This window comes from Pseudopipra pipra, chromosome W (genome assembly GCF_036250125.1).
Source record: "Pseudopipra pipra isolate bDixPip1 chromosome W, bDixPip1.hap1, whole genome shotgun sequence".
Lineage (NCBI taxonomy): Eukaryota > Metazoa > Chordata > Aves > Passeriformes > Pipridae > Pseudopipra > Pseudopipra pipra.
The window spans coordinates 42,139,625-42,167,505 of record NC_087580.1 but is presented as its reverse complement, the minus strand read 5'-3'; the positions used below and the strand labels follow the sequence as shown (position 1 = coordinate 42,167,505).

Here is a 27,881-nt window from a genome sequence, read left to right as displayed (position 1 = left end):
GCACCAGATAAGTACCTGTGAACTACTGAGATGAGAGTGATCATTCTTACTTCACAAAAGGTTTCTTTTTTTTTTTTTTCCTATCCTGTGTCCCTTTTGTGTTCCATGCTATGGAGTGACTGTATTTTTGTTCTAAGCTAATTCACTGCTGCTGTTTTGGGTACAACTAATGTCAAACAGAAAACCTGTAACATGCCAGAAACAGACTACAGTGTGTTGAAGACACAGCTTATGTTTGATGGTGTGTAAATACAGAGAGTTAGTTGGGTTTATCTGATAGCCTGGCAGAAGGAGAGAGGAGCAGGACAAACTGTTTTCAGTAACTGTGCTGTTCAGACACCTGATAAGATGGAGAGTGCTTTGGAACTACTGATGTGCTTTGAATAAGAAAAGAATAATCAGGTCCATTGGCACTGGCTTATCAGGAAGGAAGTAAAATGCCAGCACTTTCACATGAGCAAAAGGAAATGTTTTAGACACTTTGGGCCATTTTCCCATTGAAATTAAATAGCAGGGTGCTTTTGAGTGTGCTGTAAGGAGTGGAAGGATTTATTACCTTGACAGAATGACAGGTGAATGTGTTCAGAGAGGAGTCCTCAGCAACAAGAACACCTCTTTGGATAAGTGGCCACATGTGTTCATGCTTCTGGTAGAGATTCAGGAATTCTCTCCTTTCTTTCTCCCTGAAGTGCAGTGGCTCACTTACAATGTGCAGTTTTTCAGAGTGTAACACACTTGTGCATTTTGTAATATCCTGGCAGCACGTTTGATATTGGGGGTGTAACAGGCTGTTCATAAAATAATGCTGGATCATTGACTGGTGTGTCCTCTGCCTTCAGTCCCTGGGTATTTTCATGTTCCAAAAAGAATATATCTCAGCCTGTGCTGGGAAGGGAAGGTGTGATTCACCATTAACTTACCCCAGCAGGCATGAAACATGCTCAGATGCACTATTATCTTCTCAAAGTTGACTGATTTTTATTTCTGTACCTTTTCAAAGTTTATTTCTAGGTTCTTTCACATGCTTACAATTAATTTGGAGATATTCAAATTCGATGAATTGTAGTGCAAGAACACATTTGATTGATTTTGGATTCTAATTGATTCCTGTCAATGAGATCCCTGTGACACTCTGAAATCAATGATATGTGATTCAACCAAGGCACCACTGTTCTCTACATTAGGTAGCAGTTAGGAATTTAGGAACTAAATGTTCAGAAGCTATAAATGGAGAAAATGTTTAGATTTCAATAGCCCTTTGTTTGGCATTTATTCACCCAAATATGTTTCTCAGGAAAGTTAGTTTTCCAAAGTGCAGGCTTTCAGTAAAAGAAAGGTCATTGATTTAAGGTTTATTAAATTTTAGCTAAAAACAACAGGCTCCATTGGGATGTAAAATAATTTAAGTATTTCCTGCAGGCAACCTTCATGCTTTAGAGCTGTTGCTCAAAGGTTTCATTCTTCTCTGAAGATGTCAACTGTAAATATAAAAATGACTCACTGAAAATGTAATGGTTCCAAGATTCTAACTGAAATAAAAATTCCTGCCTGGGGAAAGCACTATAATCAAAATAAAGTGCTCTTAACTTTTTTTCCTGTGGAGGCCGCACTTGAAAAGAGTGCTTCAAGGCAGCAGGGTTGGTAGGGAATGCCAGTTTTTATTTATTTATTTATCTACTCTCCCCCACAGATGATGATAGTCCAGCTTTGGAATCAGCAACACACTTCAGCCACTAATACAAGGCAATCTGTGAGCTGCTGCCGCTTCCAAAATGCAGTATCCTGGCATTTCAGTCAACTTTATAATCTGGCAAAAACCCACTTGGCAATATTAAAATCTAGCTTCTAAAGCACTTTTATATCTGAAAGCTTTTGATGTCTTTTTATATCTTTTTAGCATATATTAAATTTCTTGGGAGCAGTGGCCAGGATGTACACTTGATGGATGACTGGAATGGGGAATCTCCCAACAACCCCTGCTTTTTTTTTCCCTCCCCTTTCATTTTAAAAAGAGGTGTGATAACTGTGCATTAGGTAATGCTGGAACATGAATCCTGCAAATGCAGCTGTTTGACAACATTAACATGGGGGGTTTGTACCATTGGTAGGTAAGTTAGCAGAGATTTTCCAAGCTGAGAAGGACAGCCTGCTGCCAAGCTCTGGCATCTCTCTTAAGAAACCTTTTGCTTCAAGGATGCCCTGAGGAAAATGATGACTGGATGCTTTTCTGAAGGCACAAAGGGCCTGTTTTCTCTTCCATAGCATTCAGAATGGGACTCCTTGTTCCAGCCTGCCTGCTCAGGTTTTTGTGGTGCTGGGTTAAGGTTTTCATGTGGTTTTTCTCCTGGGATAAAGTTGTGTCCAGTGAATATTGATTATTCATCCCATGTCTAGTTCACTGTCTACATCTTGAATTTGACCCAGACTCCGTGTAAATGAGGAATGCATTGAAACAAAGTCAAGGATCCTTCAGTGACTTGTTTTTGTGAGTTCAACCTTCTGAGACCTCTGATGAGTCTGGCAGGGCAGTACCTGTGTGCAGAGGGGCAGGGAAAGAGAGTCCCAGCACAGCAGCAGTGCCAGGGAGCAGCAGCAGCATTTGGCCTGTTGAGAGCTGCTCTTTTTCTCCTGCCCCCCTCCCCTTCTGGGCCTCGGCTGAGGCCTCAGTGCTCTGGCCCTTGGTCCCTGGGCTGGGCTGGGTCAGTCCTGTGGCCATGGCACTGCTGGCATGAGCTGGGCTCCACTGCACTCTTTCCACCACACAAGGGGCTCCATTTGCTCCGGGCACAGCCTGAAGCCTCAGCTCTTCTTCTCCAGGGCTCTCAAGAAGAAGGCCAAGGAGCAGACTCTCCAGAGGGTCCTTGCCTTGCTGGTTTCTCCCTGGAGACCGTGTGCTGCCCTCAGGGTCCCCCTGTGGGGGCTGTGGGGGTGAGGCTGCTCCAGCTGGTGCTGGTGGTGGCCAGTGCCCCTGGAGATGGCAAATGGGGCCTGAGGAGCCCGGGGCCGATTCTCTGCTGCTGTGCTGGGGAGCGGGGCTGGCCCTGGGGCTGCAGGAGCTGCCTGAGCTGATGATGTGCTGAGCATTGCAGCCCCAGAGGGCCTGTCCCTGAGCTCCAGGGCCTCCATGTCCTGCTGCAGGGCCAGAGCTGAGTGTGCTGCTCTGCTGGGCTGGGGCAGGGGCAGGGAGATGGGGGGACCAGGGAGGGGCTGGACTGGGCAGTGCCAGGGAGGGGAAAACCCCAATGTTGAGCTGAAGTATGTGAGTGGGCAGGGTGGGGGCTCTGCAGGGCTGGGGGCACCTCTGGAGTCAGCGTTTCCTTTGGCAGCATAACTTATCTCAAACAAGATAGTTTTCCAATGTTGGCTTTCCCCCCTCTTTCCCAAGGTTTTCTTTTTTGTTTTTTGTTCCCCTGAGGGAAAAGGGGGAATAGAAGATCACATGCTGATAGAGATCACATGCTGATCTCTGGTTTTATCTGTATACAAAAGGGAGCTGGGGTGGGGAGGGAGGGGGGAGACAAAGCGATTTCTCCCTCTATTCTCTCTCTTTTATCCCATTCCCGCCTCCCTCGCCACACCCCGGGCGACTGTTTCACCGCCGCCCCTCCTCGCCCGTCCCGCGGGGCAGCTCTTTTAGCTCCGGGGCGGCGGAGACTCCCCCGGCGCGGCCCTTTGGTTTTCCTTGGTTTATTCTCCGGAGCTGATTCCGTTCCGAGCTCGCCCCCCCTCTCTGGCGACCCCCGCCAGGGCCCGTCCCGGGGCGGCTCCTTCAGTGCCACGGGCGGCGGGGACCCCTCGGGGCGGCTCCCCCAGGGCCCCGCCCGCCGCCGCCGCTCCCCGGGGCCCTCCCCGCTTCCTGCCGGGATCGGACACCGCCGGCGGCCCCGGCCCTGCCCGGCTCCATCAGCCTGAGCAATTGCTGCCAAGGAGGGGCCGGGGGCTTCCTCTTGGCCTTCGTCTCCCTGGCGCTGGGGCTCGGCTTCTACCTGCGCCAGAAGGTGAGGGGGGTCCCAAGGGGTCGTGTGTCCCCCCAGAGCGTCTGTGCCCCCCCGGGGACCCCCCACCCCGGTGTCACCCCCTTTTCTCTCCCCACAGAGCTCCTGAGCCGGCGGCGGCCGCAGCCCCTCCCCGGGGCCTCGGGCCCAGCCTGGACCCCTCCTGTCCCTGTGAGGATTTTGGGGGGGTCGTGTGTCCCCCCCTCCCCTGCTGCCACTCCTGATCCCAGGAAAGCTTCCCAGTTCTCCCCAGTCTTGGTTATTGCGGGGCAGTGGGGAAGGGGCTTGGGGGAATCCCAAGGTGTGGAGCCGAGTTTGGGGGGGGCAGAACAGGCCCCGGGATGGATCGGGAATGGGGACCCCCCTGTGTTCCCCCCTGTCAGCCCGCTCTGGGGGGCTCTGGGAGGGAACTAACCCCTCAATAAGACACCCAGCACACTTAGAAAGGTGCTGGGAACCCCCTAAACCTCCACACAGGCTCTGCAGGACTGCCTAAACATACTCAAAGCCCACCCAGAATCCCACCCAACCCCTTCTCTGGGGGGACTTCTCTGGGCACTGGTGGTGCTGGGAGCCCCCCCCGCTGTGGGCGAGGAGCTCTCGGGTGAGTGGGGGGTGGGAAGGGGGCGGTCAGTGGGAAAAGGGGGGTCAGAGGGGACAGAAGGGGTGGTGGGACCCCAAACTGAGTGGGAGGGGAGTGGGACCCCCCAAAAGTGGAGGGAGGAGGGGCACTGAGGATGCCCTCTGGAGCCCTGTCAGAGCCCTGACACTTCTGGGGTAACTCCAGGAACAGCCTTCACTGGCCCAGGGACATTCATCTCCCCAGCCTCGCACACATCCCCTGCAAATGGCCCTGTCTCCTCCATCACCCTCCTCTGCCTTTCTGGCCTGGCCCTTTCATTCCACACCAGCAAAGCAGCCTGGGCACCATCTCACCTGGGCACTCAGAGGGCTTCTGTGAGCAGGAGGGGCAGATTTCTCTGGAAGGTGCATTTGTCCCCTGTCCCATGGCACAGGGCACAGCTCAGAGGATGAATATACTCCCAGGCACACACATCCTGGAGAGCTTTTTGAAGACAAAAATAGGGAGAGGAAGAAGAAAAGAGGCAAAATTAGAGAGATGAAAGGTACCCCAAAAATCAGCAGCTTCCTCTGAGCCATGTTTCCATAACAGAATCACTGATGGGATATTTAGTTTGATAAGTAGCTGCACAAAACTATTCATGTAGACAATGAAAGAATCAGCTTAATATAATATATAGAAGGTGTTGTCAATGGAAACAAATGGAGAAAAAGTGTTGAGATTAAAAAAAAAAAAAATCAAAGGTCTGGCAATGCTGGCCAGGAAGCCTTCAGCAATTATCAAGAGTCCTGTTCTGCAGAGGTTTCAAGTGTCTCCTAAATTCCACACTCCTGGCTTCAGGCCATGACTTGCCAGAGCAGTCCCAGAGCTGGCCACTGCCCAGAGATGCCCTGGGGCAGCTCCAGTGCCCAAGTGGGACAAGTGGCCCAGGGTGTGTGGGAGCCCTTTGGAGCAGGAGCTGGTGGGCAGGAAGGGCCCATCTGGGGAGGGTCAGGGAATCCCCCCCTGCAGCCCTGCTGCCCAGGCTGAGGAGGGTCCTCTCCAGCCCACAGCCCATCGTGTGCCCTTGGGGGCTGCGCTGCCGGGGCTGTTCCCGGGCACTGACTGGGGAATCTCCCGGGGTGCCCCGCGCGAGGCGGGGGCGGGGCGGAGGGCGGGCAGGGGGCGTGGCCGCGCACTGATTGGCTGCGGCGGGGGTGTCTCCATCCGCAGCGCGCGAAGGGCGCCATCTTTGGCGCGTGGGGGATTCGGGGGCGGCGGCCCTGGGAAAAGCTGCGCTTGGGTGTGTGAGCTGGGGGGGTCTGCGGGGGGAGCGGGGTCTGGGGATCCCCTCGGGGGCTGCGGGGAGCGCGGCTGTGGGTGGAAAGGCTGGAGGGCTCGGGAGGGCTTAGCAGAGGAGTTCAGGGGTTCCCAAGGAGATTTTGAGGGGTCCCTGAGGGGGTTCGGTGTCCTGAGGGGACTCGGGGGGGGGGAGGTTGAAGGTCCCTTAAGGGGTTTGGGAGTCCCTGAGGGAGTTTTGGTTTCTGAGGAGATTAAGGGCTCACAGGTGGGCTTGGGGGATCTCTGAGGGGGTTTGGGGGTCCTGGGTGGGTTTTGCAGGGACGTTTGCAGCAGTTTTTGTGGTCTCTAGATGGTTCCAGACGGCTTTGAGTCTCCCTTAGAGGGACTGGGGGGATCCCTGAATGGGCCTGGGGGGTCCCAGGTGTGTTTTGCGGGTCACAGAGAGAGTTTAGGGGGTACGGGGGGGGGATGAGGTCTCTTAGGGGAGTTGGGGGGTCCTTGAGGAGGTTTCGATGGGTCCTGGAATGGATTTCTGAGGGAATTTCGGGGGTTTTGAGGGGACTTTTTGGAGTCCCTTAAAGCCCAGCAGTGTGTTTAGGGGGTCCCCCAGCCCCCAGGGAGGGGGTCCTAGGGATGCTCCCCAAAATCAGAGGGGGGAGATATACTGAATCCGGGTAAGGGGATCCCAGTGCCCCCTGTATATCCCAATAACCTCCCAGTGACCCTCAGGATGGCCCAGTAAGCCCCCAGTGACCACCCAATTTATCCCAGGGAGCACTCAGTTCCCCCCAGTATGGCCTGGTAACCTCCCAGTGTCCCCCCGTGTGTCCTGGTATCCCCCAGTAACTCCCCAGTTCTCTGCCAGTGACCCCCAGTGTGCCCCAGTTCCCTCCAGTCCCTCCCAGTGCCCTCCCAGTGTCCCTCAGTAACGCCCCAGTCCTCCCAGTGCCCCCTGGTCCCCCCCAATGTGTCCCAGTATCCCCCAGTAATCCCCCAGTGCCCCCCAAAGCCCCCAGACTGTCCCCAGTGTGTCCCCAGATGCCCTTGGCCTTTCTGTGAGCGGGGGGAGGGGGAAGATTTTGGTGTCAGAGGGTCCAGGGGGGGCTCCTGGGGTGAGATGGAAGGCTGGGGACATCACAGCTGGGGTTTGGGGACAGTGGGGTGGGGTAAGGGGACAGTGGAATTAGGAGGAATTATGGCCATGGAGAGGCCCTGGGGACATTGGAGACACCAGGGGGGTCTCAGGGTGTTAAGGGGAGATTTAGGGACACCGAGAACGTCTTGGGAACACCAGGGGGGTATCAGGACTCACATGCTCTTGGTGCTGCCCCTCCTCTTTCCCCCTAGACATCATTAACCCCCCCAAATGTCTCCCAACCCCCATTTTCCTTTTAATCCCCTACCCCTACAGATTCCTTTGCCCTCCCAAGACCCCTTTTAACTCCCCTAAATGCACCCAAAGCACCCCAAAACCTCCCTACTTCCTATCCAACCTCCCCACCAAATCTCCCCCAGCCTACCCTCCAATTCCATTCCAGCCCCTCCCAAAGAAGGGGTCACCCGGCACCCTGGGACAGGAGCACACTGGGCTGTACTGGGGGCACTGGGCTGTACTGGGAGGGCACTGGGGGGGCTCAGGTGTCACACGACAACATGGCCCAGCTCCAGGAGAGATGTGGGGAGCAGTGAGGAGGTACTGGTCTGTGCTGGTCTGTCCTGGTCTGTACTGGTCTGTCCTGTTTTGTACCCCCAATCCCCAAAGCCCCGCCTCAGCTCCTCCAGGACCCTCCTTGACCCCAAAGCCCCCCAGGCCCACCCAGGCCCCTGACTTGGTCCTGCTGCCCCTTGAGCATCTGCAGCTGCTGCAGAACCAGGCATTTCATCAGCAAATGTGCAGGTGACCCCAAGCTGGGGGTGTGTTGATGTGCTGGAAGGCAGGAGGGCTCTGCAGAGGGACCTGGCCAAGCTGGATCCATGGGCTGATTGCAAGGGGATGAGGTTCAAGCAGGCCAAGGGCCGGGTCCTGCCCTTTGGCCACAAGAAGCCCCGTCAGCCCCCTGGGCTGGGGCCAGAGTGTCTGGAGAGCAGGCAGGCAGAAAGGGAGCTGGGAGTGTGGATGGACAGGCAGCTGAAGATGAGGGAGAGTGTGGCCAGGTGGCCAAGAGGGCCAATGGATGGTGTCCTGTGTGAGGCAGAGTGTGTCAGCAGGAGCAGGGAAGTGCTTGTTGGGCTGGAGTGAGCGCTGGTGAGGCCACCCCTGGAGTGCTGTGTCCAGCTCTGGGCCCCTGAGTTGAGGAAGGCCCTGGAGGGGCTGGAGCAGGTGCAGAGAAGAGCAGCGAGGCTGGGGAAGGGAGTGGAGCACAAGTGGCGTGAGGAGAGGCTGAGGGAGCTGGGGGTGTTGAGGCTGGAGAAGACGAGGCTCAGGGGAAACCTCCTGACTGTCTGCAAGTCCCTGCCAGGAGGTTGGAGCCAGGTGGGGGTGGGGCTGTTCAGCCAGGAAGCAGCAGTAGGACAAGAGGGCTGGGTCTTGAGCTGTTCCAGGGGAGGTTTAGGTTGGATATTGGGAAGGAATTTTTTGCTGAGAGAGTAATCAGGCCTTGGAATGGGCTGGGCAGGGAGGGGGTGGAGTCAGCGTCCCTGGAGGTGTTGAAGGTGAGAGTGGATGTGGCCTCAGTGCCATGGTCTGGGAAGCACAGCGGGGTTGGATCCAGGGTTGGACTTGATGATCTCGGAGGTCTTTTCCAACATGGCTGATTCTGTGATTCTGTGATTGCCATTCCTATGGCAGCACATGCTTGAGGCTCTATCCCCAGGGTGATAGAGATGTCTGTCCATATCTATCTCCAAGGTTAGTCTGTAAATGTGTGGTGTTAGAAAAGCAGGCTAAATTCTGCCGATGGTTGTAGAAGGAGAAAGAAGCCCAGAGGCCAGTGTAAGCAGGCAGCCCTCAGCTTGCACATGATGTCCCTTCCCTGCAGGTTCCTGTCCTTGAGCCCAGGCCCTGAGGTGAGGCTGAGAAGTGGCGCGGAGGTGAGCCCAGAGCTGTCCCTGAGGTGAGGCTGAGAATAAGTGCAAGGCAGAGGTGCTGCTGAGGAAGGAGAGCCCGTGGTGGAGAAGAGAAAAATTGTGCCCATCCCCGAGAAGGTGCTGTGTCCATCCCCTGTGTGCCAGGTGAGCTGGGGCTTTGCTGCAGAGCTGCGGGCGCTGATTTGAGCGTCTCCAAGTGCTGAGATGGTGGGCACCCAGGAACACAAACTGTGCCTGGCCATGGAGCCTGCAAGGCGGAACAGAGAGAGCCCTGGCAGTGTGGGGGTCCAGGTTGTCCCTGTGCCTTCCCCTGCAGGCCCTGTCTGTCCCTGCTGGGCCCCTGTCCATCCCCATCAGGCCATGGGTGAGGGACAGGCAGGGCCATTGCAGGGCCACGGTGAGGGCACAGCCTGTGGCAGCAGAGCTGCCCAGGGCCGGGGGCAGCCGGGGGTGTTGGTATCAGCCAGTGCTGGGCTGAGCAGAGCACGAGGCCTCTTGCAGAGCCCTGGAGCAGCCTCCCACTTGCCAGCCCCACCCTTGTGGGGTGACACTGTCCCCTCCCTACAGGACACTTCCCCTGAAATCTTCAAGGGGGTCGTTTTTGTTGCTGATTGATGCTGGGGACCTGAGGGAGCCTCTGCAATCCAATCCATGGGACAGAATCTCCTGTCCAGAGTTTGACTCACTGCAGACTTTGCAGGAAAACCTGTGCTGTCAGCCCAAGTATGTCCCAAACCCCAACGCTTACCCCAGGATATTTGGGACAAGTTCCACCTTCCCAGGCCCCTGCACGATGGGGGAGCGATTGTTCTCCTGGTGTTCCTTTTGCTGCTCCGCCCTTGGTGGCTCTTGGGGGTGGGCTGGAGGTGTTTTTTGGGGGTGCTGGGCTGGGTTGGCGGCAGAGCCCCGGCGGTGGGTGGGGGGATGCGGGTTCCCCCCCCACGGTGGGGGTTGGTGTTGCTGGGTCAGGCCCCGTCGGCTCCATTGTCAGCCCGGTGCCGGCGGGGGGGACACAGCGGGTTTGGGGGCCCCCGGGAGTGCTGGGAGTGGGTGTGGAGCCCAGGAGCTGCTGAATGTGAAGGGCGGAGCGGGGTGATGGCGGAGCTGGGGGACCCCTGGCAGCCTGGAGGGGGGAGCACAGAGAGGGAGGAGCTCCGGGACCCCCGGGAGCCTGAAATAGGGGGTGCAGAGAAGGGGAAGCCTGAACAGTGGGGACCCCTGGGATCCCTGGGACAACAAAGTGGAGAATCTTGAGAGGGGGAATATCAGGGAATGTGGCACCTGAAAGCGAGTCAGAGGAGAAGGGAACCTTGGGACCCCCAAAACTTCCAACATCCCAGACAGGGGAGACTCTTTGTACCCCATAGGGGGGAAACCAGAGAGGGGTAACTTCTGGGAGAGATGTTTTGGGCTAATCTTCATATTTTGGAATATTTTTTACCTGAGTCTCAACTTTTTGCAGTTTGGGGGCGGTAGAAGTCGTCTTGCTTTTTCTGATGGGGTTTTTTCCTGAATCTTGGTGGTTTGGGTTTCTTTAGGCTGAATCTTAGTGTTTTGGAGGGTTTTATGGACACAGGAAGCCTGGTGAGTTCTAGAGATGGACTTGGGCTGGAGGAACCCCCAAGCCAACGCGCTCAACCCTTTTTTTCCCCCTCATCAGGATTTGTCCTTCCCAAAGCTTGGGCGGATGGAGGAGGAGGCTGTGAGGAAGAGGAAGATACCTTGGGCCCCCCAGGCAGGTGAGGAGGCAGTCAGTGTCCCTTTGGGCAGGTGTTGTGCTGACTCTGTCAGCCGAGCATGGCCCCGGCTGCAGGACAACCCCGCTGGCGCCGCCGTCCTGCCGGGGCCGGAGTTGGGGGGATGTCCTTGGCCTTCCCTGTGGGCCGGAGGCAAATCCCCTGCCTGTCCTTCTTGCTTCCTGCCCCAGACCCCGAACTGAGGACGGAGAGCCCAGAGGACAAATCCCCCCGTGAGACCCTGGTGGGAGAGGCCGTTTTGAAGGGCTCCCCGGCGCAGGAAGGCAGCGGGGATGAAAAGGGCCGGAGATCCCCCCACAGGAGGGGCTCCAAAACCAGCCCAGGGTGCTCTGAGGAGGAAAGAGCCAGCCTGTGCCGGGAAGGTGGCCGGAGCTTGAGGGGGACCTCTGAGGTGGTTGTCCCTGATCAGCCTCCCATCAGGGAGAAGCGCTTCAAGTGCTTGGAATGTGGGAAAAGCTTCAGGCAGAGCACCCACCTCCTCACCCACCAGCACATCCACACTGGGGAACGGCCCTACCCATGTAGGGAATGTGGGAAGAGCTTCAGGAGCAACTCCAGCTTGATCCAACACAAGCACATCCACACTGGAAAACGGCCCTACACATGTGGGGAATGTAGGAAGAGCTTCAGAGACAGGTCCTACCTCCTCAAGCACCAGTGCATCCACAGTGGGGAACAGCCCTACACATGTGGGGAATGTGGGAAGAGCTTCATGTACAGAAGCAGTCTCCACAAACACCAGCGCATCCACACGGGAGAACGGCCCTACATGTGTGGGGAATGTGGGCAGAGCTTCATCCATAGTTGCCACCTCTTTTCCCACCAGCGCATCCACACTGGGGAGCGGCCCTACAAGTGCATGGAATGCGGGAAGAGGTTTCAGACCAGCTCCAATCTCCTCATGCATGAGCAGACACACACGGATGAGAGGCCCTTCCACTGCAGCGACTGCAGGAAGGGCTTCAAGCGGAACTCCCACCTTGTCAGGCACCGACGCATCCACACTGGGGAACGGCCCTACAAGTGTGGGGAGTGTGGGAAGAGGTTTCAGACCAGCTCAGATCTCCTCCTGCATGAGCGGACGCACAGGGATGAGAGGCCCTTCCGCTGCACCGACTGCGGGAAGGGCTTCAAACTGAACTCCACCCTCGTCACCCACCGGCGCATCCACACCGGAGAGAGGCCCTACAAGTGTGGGGAGTGTGGGAAGAGCTTTACCCAGAGCTCTACCTTGACCTCACACCAACGGACCCACCAGTAAGAGAAGCCCTACCAGTGCCCCGACTGCGGGAAGAGCTTCGGCCGCTGCTTCCACCTCGAATGAAGCCCCTGATGGTGAGGCAACCCCTGGAGTCCAGTGACTGTCACTCCATCCCTTTCGACCACAAAGGGCCAGTCCCCTTTCCCAGGGGCAGCTTCTTCCAACAGAATCCTTTTTGGGGGTGTGTGTGGAGATTCCTGCCTTGGCTGGGGACCCCCCAAGGTCACTGCTGGAGTCTGAGAGCAGAGATCTCCCCATGAGCGTTGGTTTGGGGGAGTTCCATCCATCTCTAATTGAGAATTATTGCTTTTCTGCCAACTTGAGTAGAATTGCTTCAACAATTGCTTTAGTGTAGAGCACTGTCCTGTCTTATCCTGTACTCTGGTAGTTTTAGTGTTTCTATTGTGCAGTAAATAATTCTGATGAAGTCTTTCGTCTGATCATTTGTAACCCTAAATAAATTTCTTTCTATGAATCGATCTGATTTGCCATCATTAAACCTGGAGGACAAAAATGATTCAATCACACCTCTGTAATTCCTCTGAACTGAAAATGTTGTCATTAATTCAAGGCTGAGATTGGATCCAGCAGCCCCCGACACCCCACAGTCAGTTGGGAGCTCGGGGGGCCAGCCCCTTTTGCCAACTTGCCTGTGCCCAAAGACCCCCAATGGGACCGTCAGACCCACCAGACCACCCCTCCTTTTCTACCCTTCTCCCTGTTTCTCCCATTTTCCCATTGTCCCCTTAATCCTCATTTTCCCCCCTGAACAGTTTTTGGGTCCAAATCACCACTTTTTTCCCCCTCTCCTGTGGGTGCTGAAGGAGAAAATGAGGCTGCACACACAGAGTTCCATTCCGGGACTTGTCCCCCCATCTTTCCGGCATCCCTCTTTCATTGGGGTTCCTTTGGAAACAGCGCCTGGGCTTTGTCTTTTAGTCCACTGGAATTCCCAGCATGGCCCCAAAGCAGGGCCCTGATCCCACACATTCCCCTCCCCTCATGTGCTGGCTGTGTTCAGCCACCAGACAAAAACACAGGCTACCATGCAGAACGTTCCAAGTGGTTTCCACTTTGGCAAACAGCACTCTCTGGATGGAAAACACCAGTCAAGGCCAAAACACTCCTTTTGGATCCTGATTAACTAAATGCAGCTGCTGCTGCCTTAACTTGTTCCCACAGAAATTCTCAGGGTTCTTTTGGTTCCAGGAGGCCCCACATGTCCCATTGGCCCCTGGATTCCATGAGCCTCCCCAGTCTCCAAAGGTTCCTTTAGTTCCATGAGGCCCTGCAGTCCCAAAATGCCCTTTGGATTCTCGGAGATTTCCCATTGTCCCAGGGTCCCTTGTGTTTCAGAAGGAGCTGCAGTGGGACAGTAGCCCCTTGGTTCCGTGAGCTCTGCAGTGTTCCAGGAATCCTTGGGTTCCAGGAGAGCCTGCAGTTTCACAAGGAGCACTTGAATGCAGGAGGTTCTGCAGGGTCCCAATGGCCCCTGGATTCTGGGAGGTTCAGAAATATCTCAGGGCTCCCTTGGTTCCAGGAGGACACACATGTCAGCAGGAACCCTTGGTTCCAGGAGGTTCAACAGTGTCCCAGAATTCCTTTGATTTGATGAGGCCCTGGATTGTCCCAATGGACTCCTGATTCCATCAGACCCCTCAATGTCACAATGGTCCCTTGGTTCCATGAGTTTCTGCAGCATCGCAGGGTTCCTTTTGTTCCATGGGGAGCTGCAGTGTCACAATGGGCCCTGAATTCCCTGAGTTTTGCCAGGGTGACAGTGCTGCCTTGATTCCATGAGATTGCCCAGGGCTCCTTTGGCTCCAGAAGGCCCTGCAGTGTCACAGTGGTCCTTGGCTCCATGAGGTTCCACCATGTCCTTGCTGGAACATGCGTGGCTGTAATGCTGCCCCACAGGCAGAGCTGCCTCCAGCTCTGGGCTCCAGCCCAGGAAGGACATGGACCTGTTGGAGCGAGTGCAGAGGGGAGCAGCAAGAGGATCAGAGGGATGGAGCAGCTCTGCTGTGAGGAAAGGCTGAGAGAATTGGGATTGTTGAGGATGGAGAAGAGAAGGCTTTGGGCTGATCTAATTGTGGCCTTGCAGTGCCCGAAGGGAGCCAATCAGAAAGATGGAGAGAGACTTTGGACAAGGTCCTGGAGTGACAGGACAAGGGGCAGTGGCTTCACACGGATAGAGGGAAGGGTTGGAGGAGATAGTAGGAAGGAAATCTTGACTCTGAGGTTGCTGAGATGCTCTTGAAGGCCCCTCCCAACCCAAAGCATTCCATGATTGTGGGACTGGTGGGTGAGGTGGTGGTCAGAACCGTCTGGGGCACAGGGACCCAAAATGAGGGAGTTTTCCATTGTGGGGGAAGGAAGGAGGGGGCAGCAGAACTGACCCCTTGGACACCTGGCAGGCTTTGACTGGAAACTGGTGATGGGGAGCTGAGTGAAGCCCCCACAATGCAGGAGGAAATGGTCAGTGACCTGCTCTGCCAGTGAGACCCCCCCAAGTGCCTGGGCCCACACGGGATGCAGCCAAGAGTCCTGAGGGAACTGGAGAAAGAGCTGGCCAAGCCACTCTCACTCATTCCCCAGCAGTGCTGCACAACTGCACAAGTCCCAGCTGACTGGCAACAAGCACATGGGATGCCCATGCACAGGAAGGGCCAAAAGGGGGATCTGGGCAACTCCTGGCCTGTCCCATTGACCTCAGGACCAGGGAAGTCCATGCAGCAGATCCTCCTCAGTGCCATCCCATGGCAGGGGCAGGACAACCAGGGGATCAGGCCCAGCCAGCGTGGGGTTGGGAAAGGCAGGTCCTGCCTGACCAACCTCATCTCCTTCTCTCACAAAGGACCCGCTCAGCAACTGAGGGAAAGGCTGGGGATGTGTCTCTGTGGAATTCCAGAAAGCCTTTGGCACCATCTCCCCCAGCATCTCCTGCACAAACTGGCTGCTCATGGCTTGCCTGGGGAACTGTTTGCTGGGTGACAAAGTGTCTGATGGCCCAGGGAGTGGTGGGGAATGGAAGGAAATCCAGGTGGGGCCGGTCACTAGTGGGGTTCCCAAGGGCTCAGGGTTGGGGCTGCTCCTGTTTAACATCGTTGTGGGTGACCTGGGCCAGGGGATCGAGTGCCCCCTCAGGAAATTCATGGACAGCACCACGTTGGGTTTGAGTGTGGATGTGCTGGAGGGCAGGAAGGCTCTGCAGAGGGATCTGGACAGGCTGGATCAATAAGGCCAAGTGTCAGGGCCTGCCCTTGGCTCCCAACAACCCCCTGGAACACTCCAGGCTGGGGGCAGAGGGGCTGGAGAGCTGCTCAGCAGGAAGGGACTTGGGGGTGCTGCTTGACAGCGGCTGGATATGAGGCAGAGTGTGCCCAGGGGGGCAAGAAGGCCAAGGGCATCGTGGCCTTTGTGGAGAAGAGTGTGGCCAGCAGGAGCAGAGAACTGATTGCCCCTCTGTGCTGGGCACTGGGGAGGCCCCACCTGGAGTGCTGGGTCCAGTTCTGGCCCCTCAGTGCCAAAAGGCCCTTGAGGGGCTGGAGCGTGTCCAGAGAAGGGAACGGAGCTGGGGAAGGCTCTGGAAAACATGTCTGCTGAGGGACGGCTGAGGGAACTGGGCTTGTTGGGTCTGGAGAAGGGGAGGCTCCGGGGGGACTACATTGCTCTCTACAGTGACCTGAAAGGAGGTTTTAGTGAGGTGGGGGTTGGTCTCTTCTGCCAAGGCTATAGTGAAAGATTGTGAGGGAATGGCCTTTAATTGCGTTGGGCAAGGTTCATATTAGATATTAAAGAAACCTTTTTCCACTGAGAGAGTGTCGAGGCATTGGAACAAGTAGCCCAGGGAGGTGGTGGAGTCTCTGGAAGTGTTCAGGTGTGTGGCGGGTTGACTTTGCCTGGACACCAGGTGCCCTCCCAGCCACTCTATCAATCCCCTTCCAAGCAGGACAGGGGAGAGCGTAAGGTGGATGTCATAGGAGAGCTGTGATGTCACAGGGACGATGTGATGTCACGTGAAGGATGTGATGTCACAGGGGAGCTATTATGTCACAGGGAGTATGTGATGTCATAGTGGAGCACGTGACGTTACAGGGGTGACATGATATCACAGGAGAGGTGTGATATCTTATGTGACATCATAGGCGGGATTTGATGTCACAGGGGAGATCTGATGGCACAGGAATGATGTAATGTCACAGGAGAGCTGTGATGTCACAGGGGAGGATGTGAAATCACAGAGATTATATGATATCACAGTAGAGGTCTGATGTCATATGATGGATGCGACATCACAGAGGAGATGTGATGTCACACGCGGGATGTGATGTCATGGGGTATGTGATATCATATGAGACCTGTGATGTCACTGGGCAGGTGTGATGTCACAGAGAGGATGTGAGGTCACAGGGGAGCTGTGATGTCACAGGAAGGATGTGATTTCACAGGAACGATCGGATGTCACAGGAGACCTGTGATGTCACAAGGGAGGACATGACATCACAGGGATGATGTGCTATCATAGGAGAGGTGTGATGTCGTATGGTGCACGTGATGTCACAGGGGAGCTGTGATGTCAAAAAAGAGGATGTGATGTAACAGAGGAGGATGTGATGTCACAGGAGAGCTGTGATGTCACAGAGGAGGATGTGATGTCACAGAGGAGGATGTGATGTCAGAGGGGAACTGTGATGTCAGAGAGGCGGGTGTGATGTCATAGAAGACATGCAATATCACAGAAAAGGATGTGATGTCATAGGAGAGCTGTGATGTCACAAAACAGGACAAGATGTCACAGGAGACCTGCGATGTCACAGAGCAGGATATGATATCTCAAGGGAGCTGTGATGTCACAGATGACGATGTGCTGTCACAGAGGAGGATGTGATGTCATAAGAGACATGCGATGTCACAGAGGAGGATGTGATGTCACAGGAAAATTGTGATGTCACAGAGAAGGATGTGATATCATATAAGAGCTGTGATGTCATAGAGGAGGATGTGATGTCACAGAGGAGAATGTGATGTCACAGGGAGCTGTGATATCATAGGAGAGCTCTGATGTCACAGAGGAGGATATGATGTCATAGGAGAAATGTCGTGTCACAAAGGAGGATGTGATGTCACAGGAGAGCTGTGATGTCATAGGAGAGCTGTGATGTTACAGAGCAGGATGTGATGTCACAGGGGAGCTGTGCTGTCACAGAGGAGGATGTGATGTCACAGAGGAGGATGTGATGTCACAGGAGAGCTGTGATGTCACAGAGAAGGATATGATGTCACAGGGAGCTGTGATGTCACAGAGGAGGATGTGATGTCACAGGGGAGCTATGATGTCACAAGGGAGGATGTGATGTCACAGGAGAGCTATGATGTCACAGAGGAGACCTGCGATGTCACAGAGGAGGATGTGATGTCACAGGGAGCTGTGATGTCACAGAGGAGGATGTGATGTCAAAGAGGAGGATGTGATGTCATAGGAGACATGTGATGTCACAGAGCAGGATGTGATGTCACAGGAAGAATGTGATGTCACAGAGGAGGATGTGATGTAACAGATAAGGATGTGATGTCATAGGAGAGCTGTGATGTCATAGAGTAGGATGTGATGTCACAGGGGAGCTGTGATGTCACAAAGGAGGATGTGATTTCACAGAGGAGGATGTGATGTCATAGGAGACATGCGATGTGACAAATGAGGATGTGATGTCACAGGGAGCTGTGATGTCACAGAGCAGGAATTGATCTCACACAGCAGGATGTGATGTCATGGTAGACATGCGATGTCACAGAGGAGGATGTGATGTCAGAGAGGAGGATGTTATGTCATAGGAGACTTATGACGTCACATAGGAGGATGTGATGTCATAGGAGACCTGTGATGTCACAGAGAAGGATGTGATGTCATAGAGAAGCTGTGATGTCACAGAAGAGGATGAGATGTCACAGAGGGGGATGTGATGTCAGTGGAGAGCTGTGAAGTCACAGAGGAGGATGTGATGTCACAGAGGAGGATTGATGTCACAGGAGAACTGTGATATCATAGGAGAGCTCTGATGTCACAGTGGAGGATGTGATGTCACAGAGGCAGATGTGATGTGACTGGGGAGCTGTGAGGTCACAGAGGCGGATGTTATGTCACAGAGGAGGATGTGATGTCACAGGAGAGTTATGATGTCATAGGAGAGCTGTGATGTTATAGGATAGCTGTGATGTCACAGAGGAGGATGTGATGTCATAGGATAGCTGTGATGTCACAGAGGAGGATGTGATGTCACAGAGGAGGATGTGATGTCACAGGGAGCTGTGATGTCACAGAGGAGGATGTGATGTCACTGAGAGAATGTGATGTCATAGGAGATGTGATGTCACAGAGCAGGATGTGATTTTATGGGGAGGGTGTGATGTCACAGAGGAGGATGTGATTTCACAGGGAGAGTGTGATGTCACGGGGAGCTGTGGTGTCACGGGAGAGGTGTGATATCATGTTATAGATGAGATGTGATGTCACAGAGGAGGATGTGATGTCATATGATAAATGTGACTCAGGGAGAAGCCAAGGTTGGGGAGGGAAAAACCGGCCCCAGAATGGATCGGGAATGGGGAGCCCCCCTGCGTTCCCCTGTGTCAACCTGCTCTGGGGGGCTTTGGGACAGCACCTCCCCCTCAATGGTCATCCAGCTCACCCTAAAGGTGCCAGGACCACCCCACAGACCCCCAAGGACCCCCTAAATTTATCCAGAGCCCACCCAGGACCCCCTCAATCCCCTTTTTGGGAGGACCTTTAGGGGCACTGGTGGCTGAGCTGGGCAGCAAAGTTCATACCTGTCTACAGCCCGACTCACTGAAATGCTGGTTTTTAAGCACAGAAAGGAGAAGCTTGAGGCAGTTTGTTGAAGGCAGAAGGACTGATTTCTCATGTATTTTAATTACTTCTGACATGCTTCAAAGCCTGGTTTTCAGGGGTTTATTTAATTTGGCAAGTTCTTGGGGTTTTCTTGGGTTTTTCTTTGTGTGTGGGGTGGGTGGGTTGGTTGTTTTTACAGTTACTTGTCTCATATACTTGGTGCTTTTCCCAGGAGAACATTGATTTGCGTAGAGACAAAATCACTGGAGAATATCTTAATCTGGGGATAAAAATACTCCCCTGGGAAGGATGCAGGATGAGTTGGTATTATTTATTTAAGAGTTTCAGGCCCACAATGAGCAGTTTCAGCCAAATTTTCTAAGTGACTGAGGAACCCTTTTCTCCAAATGTGCTCCCCTGAGGCAGTTTCAAATCCCCAGTTGTGATTCAGTTTTCTGGAATGATTCTAAATGAATTGAATGCTTTTTTTGGCCATCATCTAGGCAACTGCTGCCACAGATAACATCGATTGTAAGAAGGCAGAAGAGAAGGACATGAAAGGCCACCTGTGAGCAAAAGGTATTTTTCATTTTCAGTAGTCTCTGAATTTTTGTTACTAGTTTTCTGTTTCTGTGGAAGAGTTCAGTGTCCTCCCTCCTGGGAGGGATGGGAACAAATGATTAAATGTGGAAAATGTTCCGTTCCAACACTGCAAACTGTAATTTGTCCAGATGGTCTAAAGACGTCCAGATTATCAAAAACCTTCCATATTTTTGTTTTCGGGGAGAGAAAAACATTTGATGAAGAAATCCAGCAAAGGCAAAAGTGCAAGGCCAAGCCTCAGCCTGTGGAGAGCTGAGGGGTGGCACTGGCAGCCCCAGAATTACATAGGGAAAATGAGAAACACAGGAATTTTGGGGTGGGATTGAGCCATTTTCAGGGGGATTGATCCACTTTGAGGTGACAGATTGATCCCTCTCGACTTTTGGGATGCAGAGCAGGGAGAGACTGGAATGTTAATGGTCCATGGCTCCAACACTCTCCAGTTGCAGAAGCAGTGGGGGCTTTGCTGCCCAAGGCCAAAGGAACCGCCTGGGGCAGAGGGGGGAACACCCACCCCTGGAGGGGACAGGTTGGGCTTGGAGCCAGAGGGAGGAAGTGTTATTTTTGTGGTTTTATATCACTATAGACAGGAGCCAAAACTGCCCCAAACCTACTTTACATGGAGACAAAATTTTTCTAAACTAAACCCTACATATATAGATAGATATAAATATAGACATAGATATAAACTAACTCTAATCTGCCCCGAGGGATCAGTTAAGAAGACCCTGAGTCACCCTCACGGTCAGGGGGTCGGGACAGGGGCTGGACACGGGGGAAGCTTCTGGCAGCTGCTCACAGACCCCACCCCTGGAGCCTCCCAGGAACCAAAACATAACCATCCAGACCCAATACAGTGCCCAGCACGGATCACCTAGAGTGTGGGCCACCAGGTCTGTGCTCAACGTGGGTCCCTGTAGATCATCCAATGGGGTCCTCTGATGGCTGATGGAATTGGAATAGCGGCCGAAGCTCTTCCCGCAGTTGGGGCACTCGTAGGGCTTCTCTTACCGATGGGTCCATCAGTGTGAGATCAAGGCAGAGCTGTAGGTGAAGCTCTTCCCACACTCCTCACACTTGTAGGGCCTCTCCCCGTTGTGGATGTGCCGGTGGGTGACAAGGGTGGAGTTCCGGTTGAAGCCCTTCCTGCAGTCAGTGCAGTGGAAGGGCCTCTTATCCGTGTGTGTCCGCTGGTGCTGGAGGAGATGTGAGCTGGTCTGAAACCTCTTCCCACATTCTCCACATATGTAGGGCTGTTCCCTGGTGTGGATGCACTGGTGTTGGATCAGGTGGGAACTGTAACTGAAGCTCTTCCCACATTCCCTACACTTGTAGGGCTTTTCCCCAGTGTGGATGCACTGATGGGTGACGAGGTGGGACCTCTGGCTGAAGCTGTTTCCACATTCCCAACACATGTAGGGACATTCCCTGGTGTGGATGTGCTGGTATTAGATCAGGTTGGAGCTGTCACTGAAGCTCTTCCCACATTCCCTACATGTGTAGGGCCACTCTCCAGTGTGGATGCGATGGTGTTGGATCAGGTTGGAGCTGTACCTGAAGCTCTTCCCACATTCCCTACACTTGTAGGGCCGTTCCCCGGTGTGGCTACGCTGGTGGTGCATCAGGTGGGAGCTGTCCCTGAAGCTCTTCCCACACTCCCCGCACGTGTAAGGCCGTTCCCCAGTGTGAATGCGCTGGTGTCGGATCAGGCTGGATCTGTCCCTGAAGCTCTTCCCACATTCCCCACATGTGCAGGGCTGTTCCCCAGTGTGGATCATCTGGTGTCGTATCAGGTTGGTGCTCTGGCTGAAGCTCTTCCCACATTCCCCACACGTGTAGGGACGTACCCAAGTGTGGATTTGCTGGTGTCGGATGAGGTTGGTGCTCATCCTGAAGCTCTTCCCACATTCCAAGCACCTGAAGGGTTTCTCCCTGCTGGGAGGCTGCTCAGGGACCACCAGCTCAGAGCTCCGCCTCAAGCTCCGGCCCCCTTCCCAGCACAGGCTGGCTCTTTCCTCCTCAGAGCACCCTGGGATGGCTTTGGAGCCCCTCCTGTGGGGGGATCTCCGGCCCTTTTCCTCCCCGCTGCCTTCCTGCGCCGGGGAGCCCTTCAAAACGGCCTCTCCCACCAGGGTCTCACGGGGGGATTTGTCCTCCGGGCTCTCCGTCCTCAGCTCGGGGCCTGGGGCAGGAAGCAAGAAGGACAGGCAGGGGATTTGCCTCCGGCCCACAGGGAAGGCCAAGGACATCCCCCCAACTCTGGCCCCGGCAGGACGGCAGCGCCAGTGGGGTTGTCCTGCAGCCGGGGCCATGCTCGGCTGACAGAGCCAGCACAACACCCGCCCAAAGGGACACTGACTTCCTCCTCACCTGCCTGGGTGGCCCAAGGCATCTTCCTCTTCCTCGCAGCCTCCTCCTCCATCCACCCAAGCTTTGGGAAGGACAAATCCTGATGGGAGGGAAAACAAGGGCTGAGCACGTTGCCTTGGGGGTTCCTCCTGCCCAAGTCCATCTCTAGAACTCACCGGGCATCCTGTGTCCATAAAAACCTCCAAAACACCAAGATTCAGCCCAGAAAAACTCAAACCACCCATATTCAGACAAAACACCCCTCAGAAATAGCAAGAAGACCCTCATCCACCCAAACTGCAAAAAGTTGAGATTCAGCTAAAAAATACTCCAAAATATGAAGATTAGCCCAAAAAAAGGTGATGGGGACTGAATTTAACCCTCCAGCAGGAAAGTTGTTTGATTTCAAGCTCGTCTTCAAGGCGTGCCCTAGGATTGGAGCCTGGGCTCTAATTAACCTCTCCTGTGCTACCAAACAACAGGAGCTGTATGGCCAAGGGACAAACTCTGTGATCCCTGTCAGTGTCCATGGCTCCTGTCAGTGTCCTTCAGGGAAACTGAGAGCAGGAAATGAAGAAACCGGTTTGGAACTAAACTGGTGTTAAAGTGGGAAAAAGTTCGTTCCATGGAAATAGAATTTAGACAGTTTTTCCTGGGCTGAACGAGCTCATTCAGGGATAAAGGACTGGGAGTTCTGTGGACACTTGTGCTGGTTTCTTTGGACACTTGTGTTTGTTTAGAGAGCCCCTGGAAACACTCTGCTGTTCACTCCCAGTGCCACCAGTGCCTGGGTCCTGTCTGCAGCAGCAGATTGCAGTGGGACGGGAGAAATGCTTTTCTGAGCCTCTGGGCTGGACACAGGCACAGCCTGACCCTGAACCCAAGGGAAACAAAGACAAATTCCATGGCTTTAGCTGGAGCAAGGGTGGGGGGTTTTCCTGAGGGCAGCACTAACCAGACTGTTTTGTGTGTGTGTGAGACAGGCAGAACCACAAATGCCTGCACAGCCCAGAGCAGTCAGTGTGGGGCTGTGCTTGCTGCTGCAGAGACCCCCAGGGAACAAACCCAGGCAGGAGTTTGGGTTTATTCCTTGCTCTGTGTCAATGGAATAGAATGTTCCACAGGAGCTCTGTCCCCCTCTGTGGCACCGGGTGGCTCGAAGCTGAAGAGGGGGGGGGGCAAGTGCAAGTTCCCTTCTGAAGTGTGTGTCCCTAAGGAGGACACTTGCCTTATTATTGCTTATTATTTGTAATATCTTGTAGATCTATCATACAACCCCTAAGGATGAATTCTATAGAATATGTGCCATATATATGATACAGAATATATCTGATTATTGCTTTATCTGTCTGTCCAGACAGATATTGTGTATGCAGAGATATTGTATTTGAGGGATATGTTCCTCTCAATACCCTGTGAGCTCCACTCCCAGTGCCAGCAAATTCCTGAAGCTCCCCCTTCTGTGCCCTGCAGGTTTTGGCAGATTTGCAAGAGCAGGGGAATCATTCCCTGCAGCCCCTTTGCACTGCAGGAAATGGGAGCACTGTGCACATCCTGCTGCCTCCAGATTCCATTCTGGGTGTGGGAAGGACCCTGTGGGGAGCAAAGAAATGCCTGGTTCTGCAGGAGCTGGAGATGCTCAAGGGGCAGCAGGACCAAGTCAGGGGCCTGAAGGGGGCCTGGGGGGCTTTGGGGTCCGGGAGGGTCCTGGGGGAGCTGGGGAGGGGCTTTGGGGATTGGGAGTACAGACCAGGACAGACCAGGACAGACCAGGACAGACCAGTACCTCCTCACTGCTTTCCAGATCTCTCCTGGAGCTGGGCCACCTTGCTGTGGGACACATGAGCCCCCCCCAGTGCCCTCCCAGTACAGCCCAGTGCCCCCAGTACAGCCCACTGTGTTCCTGTCCCAGGGTGTGGGTGATCCCTCTTTAGGAGGGTTGGAAGTGATTTGAGGGGGGGCTGTGGGAGATTTGGGGGGATCTCAGGAGTTTGGATGGGGATTTGTGGGTTTTGAGTGCCTTCAGGGAAGTTAAAAGAGGTCTTGGGGACATTGGGGGGTCAGAGGTACTTATGGGGGGAGGGGATTAAAGGGAAAATAGAGGTTAGGAGACATTTGGGAGGGGTTAATGAGGCCTGGGCGGGCAGAGGAGGGGCTGCACCAAGAGCAGGTGAGTCTTGAGACCCCCCCTGGTGTCCCCAAGACCCTCTTGGTGTCCCCACTTCCTCCCTTCACACCCCGAGGTCCCCCTGGTGTCTCCAATGTTCCCAGGGACTTCCCATAGCCCTAATTCCCCCCTAGGCACCCCCAATTCCACTGTCCATAAATCCCTCCCCACTGTCCCCAAACCCCATCCCTGATGTCCCCAACCCTCCATCTCACCCCACGAGCCCCCTCTGGACCCTCTGACCACAAAAAAACACCCCCCACACACTCACAGAAAGGCCAAGGGCATCTGGGGAAACATTGGGGACAGTTGGGGGGCTTTGCAGGGCCCTGGGTGATTACTGGGGGATACTGGGACACACTGGGGGGAACTGAGGGACACTGGGAGGGCACTGGGAGGGACTGGGGACTTACTGGGAAATTACCAGGACACACGGGGAGACACTGGGAGGTTACTGGGCCATACTGGGGGTTACTGGGTGCTCACTGGAGGATCACTGGGCCATCCTGGGGGGCAGTGGGAGGTCACTGGGACACACTGGGTGGTCACTGAAGGGGTCACTGGAAAGTCACTGGGATATACTGGGGTCTAGAGATCCCCTTACCCAGATGTGGTACATTTCCCCCCCGGATTTTGGGGGCCATCCCTAGGACCCCTTCTTTTTGGGGCTGGGGGACCCCCTGGACCCACTGCTGGGCTTTAGGGAACCCCCCAAAATGCCCTCAAAACCCCTGAAATCCCCCCCTCGACACATCAAAACCTTCTCAAGGTCCCCTCAAATGCCCTCAGAGACCTCATCCCTCCCCAGCACCCTCTAAACCCTCTCAGTGACCCGCAAAACCTACCTGGGACCCCCCAGTCCCCTTTAGGGACCCCCCAATCCCCCTCAGAGACCCTCAAAACCGTCTAAGACCCCGTAAACCCCCTAGAGACCCCAAAACTGCCTAAAAGGTCCCGCCAGGACCCCCAAACCTCCTCAGAGAACCCCAAACCCCACCTGGCACCCCCCAAATCTCCTCAGAAACCAAAACCCCCTCAGAGACCCCCAAACCCCTTCAGGAACCTCCAACCACCCCCTGAGTCCCCTCAGGACACCGAACTCCCTCAGGGACCTCTCAAATCGTCCTCGGTTATCCCCGAACCCCCCCGCTAAACCCTCCCGACCCCCCCCCGGGGGGACTCACAGCACTTAGAGCGAACCGCAGGCCCCGCCGCCATCACCGATTCCCGGCTGCGCGCGCACCGCGTTCAGAGAACGCCGCCGCAGCCAATCAGCGCGCGGCCACGCCCCCGCAGACCCGCCCCCGCCCCTGCCGCGTTGGCTGCCGGGAATCGGTGATGGCGGCGGGTCGGTTGGTGAGCTCTGAGTGCAGGCGGGGGGTGCGGGAGAGCGGGGTCTGGGGATCCCCTCGGGGGCTGCGGGGAGCGCGGCTGTGGGTGGAAAGGCTGGAGGGCTCGGGAGGGTTTAGCGCGAGGGGTTCGGAGGTTCGGAGGACCCTCTCGGGGGTCACGGGGCCCGGAGGCCTCCCAAGAACCCGGAAGGGTGATTCGATTGCCGGGAAAGTCCCTCGGAGAAAAAAATTCGAAACCACCCAACCAAAAAAAGAACCCTAAAAAAAGGAAAAGTGAGAAAAAGGTGAAGGAAAAACTGCAAGGGCCAGGATGATTTTATTGCTTTGCTTCAGTTTTTCCTTGGTCTCGTCCTTCTCAGATTCTTTGCTCCCTTCCTTTACAGAAAGCTCTTCTGCTGTTCTGTGGTTTTGGGGTCCCTGAGGAGGTTTTGGGGGGTCTCTGAAGGGGTTTGGTGTCCTGAGGAGACTTAGGAGGGAGGTTGAAGGTCCCTGAAGGGGTTTGCGAATCCCTGAGGGAGTTTTGGAGTCTCCGAGGGAATTGGGAGGTCCTGGGGGGCTTTGGGGGTAGGGTTTTTGAAGGAGTTTTGGAGGTTTCTAGGGGGATTTAGGGAGTCCCAGACGGTTTTGAGGGTCCGTGAGGGGGTTTTTGGGGTCCCTGAAAGGGCCTGGGGGGTTCCAGGTGGGTTTTGCAGGTCACTGAGAGGGCTTAGGGGGTCCTGGGGGGGAGATGAGGTCTCTGAGGGGATTTGGGGTGTTTTTGAGGAGGTTTTGATGGGTCCAGAGGTGGATTTCTGAGGGGATTTCAGGGGTTTTGCGTGGATTTTATGGAGTCTCCGTGTCAGTCCTGTCTGGCCACGGCCAACTAAAACTCCTGTGAGGCCATTTCCTGTCCCACCACAGCGCCTCTGCCAGCCCAGCTGACCAACCCTAAGGAAAGGGGATCCCAATTCCCCCCTCGAACCCCAGAGACCCCCAAAACTCAGCATACAGAGACTCAGCATACAAAGACACCCTTTAGGTGTCCCCTAAAGCCCAGCAATGGGGTTCAGGGGATCTCCCAGCCCCCAGGGGAGGGGTCCTGCGGGTGCCCCCAAAAGTCCAGGGGGAAGATGTAGCAGAACCGACTAAGGGGATCCCAGTGCCCCCAGTATATCCCAATGACCTCCTACTGGCCCTCAGTATGGCCCAGTGACCCCCTCAGTGACCAGCCAGTGTGTCCCAGTGACCTCCCACTGCCCCCCAGTATGGCCCAGTGATCCTCCAGTGAGCACCCAGTAACGCCCAGTATGGCCCAGTAACCTGCCAGTGTCCCCCTGTGGGTCCTGGTAATCCCCCATTAACCCCCCAGTCCCTCCCAGTGCCCCCCCAAAGCCCCCCAACTGTCCCCAACGTGTCCCCAGATGCCCTTGGCCTTTCTGTTACTGTGGGGGGAGAGAGCATTTTTGTGGTCAGAGGATCCAGGGGGGGCTCCTGGAGGGAGATGGAGGATTGGGGACATCAGGGATGGGGTTTGGGGACAGTGGGGACAATGAGGAGGGGTGTGGGGACAGTGGAATTGGGGGGAATTATGGTAATGGGGAGGCCCTGGGGACATTGGAGACACCAGGGGGGTCTCAGGGTGTTAAGGAAGAAATTAGGGACACCAAGAAAGTCTTGGGAACCCCAAGGGGGTATCAGGAGTCACCTGCTCATGGTGCAGCCCCTCCTCTTTCCCCCTAGACATCATTAACCCCTCCCAAATGTCTCCTAACCCCCCTTTTCCTTTTAATCCCCTCCCCCTACAGATCCTTTGACCTCCCAAGACCCCTTTTAACTCCCTTAAATGCACCCAAAGCACCCCAAACCCCCCCAAATTCCTATCCAACCACCCCCCCAAATCTCCCCCAGCCCCCCCTCAAATCACTTCCAACTCCCCCCAAAGAGGGATCACCCGGCACCCTGGGACAGGAACACAGTGGGCTGTACTGGGGGCACTGGGCTGTACTGGGAGGGCACTGGGGGGGGGCTCAGGTGTCCCAGGACAACGTGGCCCAGCTCCAGGAGAGATCTGGGGAGCAGTGAGGAGGTACTGGGCTGTACTGGTCTGTCCTGGTCTGTACTGGTCTGTGCTGGTTTGTACCCCGAATCCCCAAATCCCCTCCCCAGCTCCCCCAAGACCCTCTTGGACCCCAAAGCCCCCCAGGCCCCCTTCAGGCCCCTGACTTGGTCCTGCTGCCCCTTGAGCATCTGCAGCTGCTGCAGAACCAGGCATTTCATCAGCAAATGTGCAGGTGACACCAAGCTGGGGGTGTGTTGATGTGCTGGAAGGCAGGAGGGCTCTGCAGAAGGATCTGTCTGAGGAAGAGTGTGTCAGCAGGAGCAGGGAAGTGATTGTTGGGCTGGAGTGAGCGCTGGTGAGGCCACCCCTGGAGTGCTGTGTCCAGCTCTGGGCCCCTGAGTTGAGGAAGGCCCTGGAGGGGCTGGAGCAGGAGCAGAGAAGAGCAGCGAGGCTGGGGAAGGGAGTGGAGCACAAGTGGTGTGAGGAGAGGCTGAGGGAGCTGGGGTTGTTGAGGCTGGAGAAGACGAGGCTCAGGGGAGACCTCCTGACTGTCTGCAAGTCCCTGCCAGGAGGTTGGAGCCAGGTGGGGGTGGGGCTGTTGTGCCAGGAAGCAGCAGT

General features: G+C 55.1%; 1 protein-coding gene and 1 pseudogene across 1 annotated transcript in view; one reads left to right on the top strand and one right to left on the bottom strand.

Annotated features, from left to right (window-relative positions):
* LOC135405223 (zinc finger protein 239-like) overlaps positions 1 to 27,881 on the top strand; it is a 229,329-nt gene that overhangs the window by 198,271 nt on the left and 3,177 nt on the right. The gene's annotated exons all lie outside the window — the stretch shown is intronic.
* On the bottom strand, positions 20,300 to 21,620 carry LOC135405221 (zinc finger protein OZF-like; annotated as a pseudogene).